The following is a 6,579-nucleotide window of genomic DNA, read 5'->3' as shown; positions in this document are numbered from 1 at the left end:
AAGATACAAATTAAAATTAAAAAAACGAATGCTTTTCCCCCCGAACCCAAATTCTAATCTGTCATTTGTATGATATACATACAACAATGTATTATTGTTTGTTTTTCTTGTTTTGTTATTTCTGTTTTTTCCCCCGTGCTGTATTGTCTATGTTTGTATGTGTTGGGGTTGATTGCATGATTTTCTGTACAATATTGTCAAAATAATTAAATAAAGTTGACAAGCAAAATGATACAGAATGTTAGGAAAGTGCGCCATCTTCTGACATAGCTGAGGTGCTGCTGCTGCTGCTACTACTACACGCACACACACACATGCACACACACACGCAGTCACGCACACACACACGCACACACACACACACACAATTCTCAGGAACACAACTGTTGCCATATAGTTTCCTGTTCCGTTCCGTATCAACTCTACATTATTGTAAACAAACTAAAGCATGGCTGCTCATCTGTTAATCTGACCCAGATGCAGATGAGCCAGAAGAAGAAGTGGCTCCTCAAGAAACCGGTTCGGATTGATTGATTGATTGATTGATTGAAATATGTATTAACAGTTTGCAGAATTACAGTACATTTCAAGCACAAACTCAATACAAAGGATGTTAACTGTGTTAACTGTGAGACCCAATTAAGCATTACACTTGTTTACAAGAGGGTCCACCTTGTTCAATTCATCAAAACATTTAGAGACCTACAGATAGACACTTCTATATAGACAAAGAACAGAAAAGGAATTCATCATAATGGAGGTAAAAAGGGAAAAGAAACATATACAGTGAGGGAAAAAGGGGGGGGGGGGGGGGGGGGGGGGGCGGTGGGGGGGGATTCAGATTTTACGGGGGCCAGTTTCGAATTGCAGCCATCCGTAGGTGCCCTTTGAGAGCGGTTTTGAAGGAGTCAAGGGATTTGCATGTTTTAATGACTGTTGGTAGGGCGTTCCACATTTTGGTGGCATAGGAGCGAAAATAATTTAGTCCCTTGTTTGTGCCGAATCTGGGTTGTACATGGTTCGTTGCACTCCCTCTGGTGTTGTGGGTGTGGACTTCGTTAACATTAAGGAAGTATCTAGACAGGTACATGGGTATCTTGGTGGTGTATCGAATCTTGTGGACCAGACCCATTGCAAGATGCTGTACTCTGTCGTCGACCCTAAGCCATAACAGCCTGTCAAAGTGGGCAGGGGTGAGGTGGGTTCGGGGGGTGAGGCCAAGTAGGAGCCTGACCAGTTTGTTTTGGGAAGTCTGGAGCCTAGTTTTAAGGGCCTTTGAGGTGCTGTGGCCTGTGGTACCAGGAGGTGCATGCATAGTCAAAGAAACCTTGTACGAGGGCTCCTGTTAAGGTCTTCAAGGTGTTTTTGTTGACCAGTGAGGAGATCCTGTAAAGGAATCTTGTTCTTTGGTTGACTTTTTTGATTACGTTGGTGGCCATTTTATCACCGGAAAGATTAGCCTCCAGGATGGAACCTAGGTAGGTAATTTCATCTTTACGTGTGATAACATTGTCACCCACCCTAACCAAGAATCCATTTGCCTTGCTGAGATTACTATTAGGTGACATTCACACCAGAAAGCTTTGCTGCGATTAAAACGAATCCTGCTACGCATTGTCAGAAAGTGCACTTCGTTTGGCAGGTGTGAAGGCTCATTCGAATCCTAATGCGTATCAAAGAACCGCATTCTACACAAAAACGGGGGTTTCGCTTCGCTTCCAATCGCACTTGATTACGATTCGGTGCAGGTGTGAATGCAATCCGCAGTAAATAAAGGAAATGAAGCAAACAATGTGGCGGGTGAGGAGCTGAATACAGTTGGAGACGGAGAAGGCATATTTTACGCAGCGCAAAGATGTCCCGTTACCGTGGATAGACATGGTCGAATGAGGAGACTGAAGCCCTGATCGAAATTAGGACGAGTACATTAATCAATTGCTTAAGGAAACACATAAAAACACTGCAGTGTATTATAGCCTACAGAATATTCTGTCTGTCTGTCTGTCTGTCTGTCTGTGCGTGCCGTAAACATGGAGTGCTGTCACTGTGTGGGGACTGTCACTGAGTAGTAGGGACTTTCATCTCGATAAACTTGTAAACATTGTCCGTTATATCAGTGCGCTCAGCGCTGTTCCTTCCATGCCCAAAAGAACAGTGCGTGGCTGCGTGCGGAGAGAGAGAGAGAGAGAGAGAGGGAGAGAGAGAGAGAGAGAGAGGGGGAGAGGGAGGGGGAGGGAGGGGGGTTGTCCAGTCCCAGACGGCACGACACATGCACGTTATGAGTAGGCTATATTTTGACATTTTGATCACCATAGATTTCACTGTGTAGGATATAGTTTATGAATGGAGCACATTGATAAAGGTCCCCCTGCTGCGTTTCCAATTGCTGCGGATGACAGTGTGAAGGCAAACCGCAGCAAATTAAATATGCAAGAAGTCCCAATTCTCCTCCCATTCGCATCGAGTCTACCGAAGTATTAGGTGGGAATGTGACCTTAGATCCAAAGAGAATGGATTCAGTTTTTCCCAGGTGTAAAGATAGTTTGTTATCAGCGAGCCAGGTGCAGATTCTACCGAGTTCAGATCTGAGGGCCTTTTCAACCTGCAGTTTGTTCCTGTCCGAGATTAGCAGTGCCGAGTCATCTGCGAACAGGAACAAATTGCAGTCACAAGCTGAAGTCATGTCGTTGACATATATTAGGAACAGTAAAGGCCCTAGTATGCTTCCTCATCAGGACGTTTCTGAATGGTTTGTTCACTTTACTTCTGGTCAGCGCTAACTCAGTGCTTCTTAAATGTGTTCAAGGATATGTAATGTAAAGTACTTACTTGGGTGCCAGCCAGAGCCTACATAAGTACATTTTGGAGTATTGATTGATTGAATTAAAAAAAGGGGGATTGAATTGAGGGGCGCTCTTATCCATACATCATCATACATCCTCTCATTCCGGCCAATCATAATTTGTCCATTTGGTTCCATTTGTACACTCAGAGTTGCAGAACCGTAAGTGTCCATTTGTACACCCAGGTTTGCAGAGTGTGTGTGTGTGTGTGTGTGTGTGTGTGTGTGTGTGTGTGTGTGTGTGTGTGTGTGTGTGTGTGTGTGTGTGTGTGTGTGTGTGTGTGTATGTGTGTGTACAGGTGCACGTGTGGACATTGTCAAAAAATGTATACACCATTAGGATGTTCTTATTTTGATGATAAGATCCAATTACCGAATGTCATTAGTCTCCAGGATTTCTTCAGAATATGTATGACACTGTTTTACTATGACACTATGGCAGTGTTTTACTATGACACCATGACACTTTTACTATGACACTATGGCACATTCTGGGTCCCCGACCGACCACTATGACACTATGGCACATTCTGGGTCCCGACCGACCACTAAAACTAGTGGTTCTCAAACATTTTATTTTCAAGAACCCCCATAACTCTGAGTGTACAAATGGTTCCATTTATACACTCTCAGAGTTACAGACCTATAGGCCTATCTCCCCGCCCCCTTTCCACGCCCACTTCCGGTAGATAGTGGTGTCATTTAACATTAGGCATTTACACTTTTTTTCTCTCGAGAATCTAAGTACATTTCCTAATGTTAAAATGTCAAAGACCGAAATAATATGAAGAAAACACAATGGTATAACAACTCAAATAAGTAGAATAAACCTTACCTTTACAAAACGGTAGTTTGTGGCTTGTGAAAATACCTCTTTTAACATGGAAGCCTATGGACCGAAAAAAAAATAACACCACTATCTCCAAAAGGGGGCGTAAAAAGGGGGCGGGGAAATGCTGTGAGATAGGCCTATTATGGTCATTATATGGACATGTGTTTCTGGTAACATTATTGTCCACAAAAATGGTCAAATTTGTTTTTGACCTTTTTTGAAGACGCAAGTTCCAAATTTGAAGACGCAATCTCTAGAATTATTTTTGTTAAATTATTTATTAATATTATTACACCATGCTATACCAGCAGTTTTTCAGCCACTGGAGTAGTGTGGTGGTGAAACACTGTATACCAAAACAAACCGTGAACACACCAAAACACAGTGCGAAACACACAGAAAAAGGTCATCACACAAATATTTGGTTTTAGTAACTCTGATGACCCCCTAGGGGTCCCGGACCACCCGTTGAAGACCCCCGGTCCGTATGAATATGAAGTTGTCGAGTAAAAAATGTTGTTCGGTTGTGTGCCAGACGCCACAGGTGCCTGGCGTATCGAGCGTTTGTGAGCTGGTGTTGGGGATATCTGGGAAGGCAGGTGAACGTGCCCATTCCAGCCTGCGCGGTGCTGCGGATCCGCCGCGAGTTTCCTTGACGCCAAAGACTAAGATGCTCAGTTCAAAGTTTCTAGTCAACTAAGGTTTCACAGAAAGTCCTGAAGTCCTTCTACTCTGCTCAGTATCCTGATTGGTGGGGTCCTTTTATGGATGCTTTCTGTTTGTTCCCCTGAATGCATTTGCATTTGCAAACAAAATGAAAGAAGTCAATTTGTGTAGCAAGGGATCTCCCAGCTTTATTGTTGTTTAAAGGTGGTGAAAGTGATATATTTTGGTTAAAACTAAATTTTGTTAATAAGTTAAATCTCTGTGAGTAATCATTGCTATAGTAGAGTGGTCAGTAACAGTGGTTTCCCCGTCTCTTTCATAAACAGAAAATGCATCTTGCCAATTTCAGCCAATTAGGAGAAAGAGCCCATGTATCTGTGTTCTAGTTCCGAATTAGAATAGGCCTATCTCACAGCCCGTTTTTCACGCCCACTTCCGGTAAATAGTGGTGACTTTAACATGAGCATTTACACGTTTTTTTCTCTGGAGAATCTAAGTACATTTTCTAATGTAAAAATGTGACAGACCAATATTATTATGAAGCAAACAATATGGTAAATCAGCTCGAACAGATAGAACAAACCTTACCTTGAGAAAACAAAAGTTGTAGACTTCTTAAATTACCTCTGTTAACATGAAGCGTCTATGGAGTGACGTCACGCTATCACCACTAACCCCGAAAGGGGGCGTATTAAGGGGGGCGGGGAAATTCTGTGAGATAGGCTTATTATGAATGTTACTGCCTGAGTGACTGCTAATATGTTGATGTCCACTAGTTCCATACATGTTTTGTCTTGTCCATGGCAAATGTTTGATTTTATTTTTTACACACCCATTGCAATGTTCTTATTTTGATCATAAGACCCAATTACTGAATGTCAAGTGTCCAGGTTTTCTTCAGAAGATGTATGAAACTGATTTATTACGACACATTAGGAGTCCAACTAGTAGTGGTTCACAAATGTTTTATTTTCAAGTACACCCATAACTCTGAGAGTGTACATTTGGACCCTTACCCTTACATTTGGTTCCATATTGTCAGAGTTACAGACCTGTTATGGTCATTCACATTCTTTGTGGTTCTGGTAATATTATTGTCCACGAAGTTTGCATATCCACGGCAAAATTAAAATTTTGACAAAAATAGTCAAAAATGTATTTGAGGAAGTGCTGACCCCAGAGGTCAAACGCCCCTTTTACACACTCAGTGGTGGAAAAAGTTGTTTTGCTTAAGTACCAATACAGATTTTTTTTTAAAATGTAATTAAAGTACCAAAAGTAAAAGTACTCATTATGCAGAATGTCTCATTTCAAGTTTTCAAATGTATAAAAATCTTTTGAAAATAGCAGATCTACAAGCTCACAATGTGTCGCATTGTGAGCTTGTAGATCTGCTATTTTCAAATGGCTGAGATGTACAGTATATAGGGCACTGAGTACCACAGACGAAAAACTAAGTCTAAGTCTAAGTCCAAATTTCAGACTGACCCCTCCACGAAAAGGCCTTGTTGTCCTGAACCCTTATCTATCATTTATATATTATGGATCAATAGTGTGGACTTAGACTGTTATTCGTCTGTGGTACTTGTATGTTTTGTAATAATTCAAATCTACAACGTAACTAGTAACTAAAGTTTTCAAATAATTGTAGTGGAGTAAAAGTTCAATATTTGTCTCTGAGATGTAGTGGAGCAGATGTAAAAGTATTGGAAATTGGAATTACTTAAGTACAAATAGCTCAAAATGTAATTACTTACAGTACCTAAGTAAACGTACTTAGTTGCTTTAGTTACTTCACACACTAGAGTTGTAGTTCTACAGTCTGGACACAAACTCGAGTCCGGTTTTGAGTCCGTATTTTAATTTAATCGGTCTCGTCTCAGTCTCGCCCATAATTTTATTTGACTAATTGACTCGGTCTTGGACCACGGTACTCAGGACCGAAACCACTCAGGTCCAAGTCTAATGCAATAATTTTACTGTCTGTCCATCCATCCATCTTACAATTTACAATTTACAATTTAGGCATTTAGCAGACGCTCTTAATCCAGAGCGACTTACATTAGGCAAGAACAAAAGTATGGGAATACATCACATATATAAAATGCATTTATCAAGAAACATGCGTAAGCTAAGAACGTAACTAGAACATATCTATATAATGACACTATACATATTAAATATACATATATACTATACTATGCTATACATATGTACTATGATGTGCTATGACTACATA

This window comes from Electrona antarctica (assembly GCF_951216825.1).
Source record: "Electrona antarctica genome assembly, chromosome: 3".
Taxonomy (NCBI): domain Eukaryota; kingdom Metazoa; phylum Chordata; class Actinopteri; order Myctophiformes; family Myctophidae; genus Electrona; species Electrona antarctica.
The sequence above is the reverse complement of the archived record's forward strand: the minus strand, read 5'-3'. Positions refer to the sequence as shown.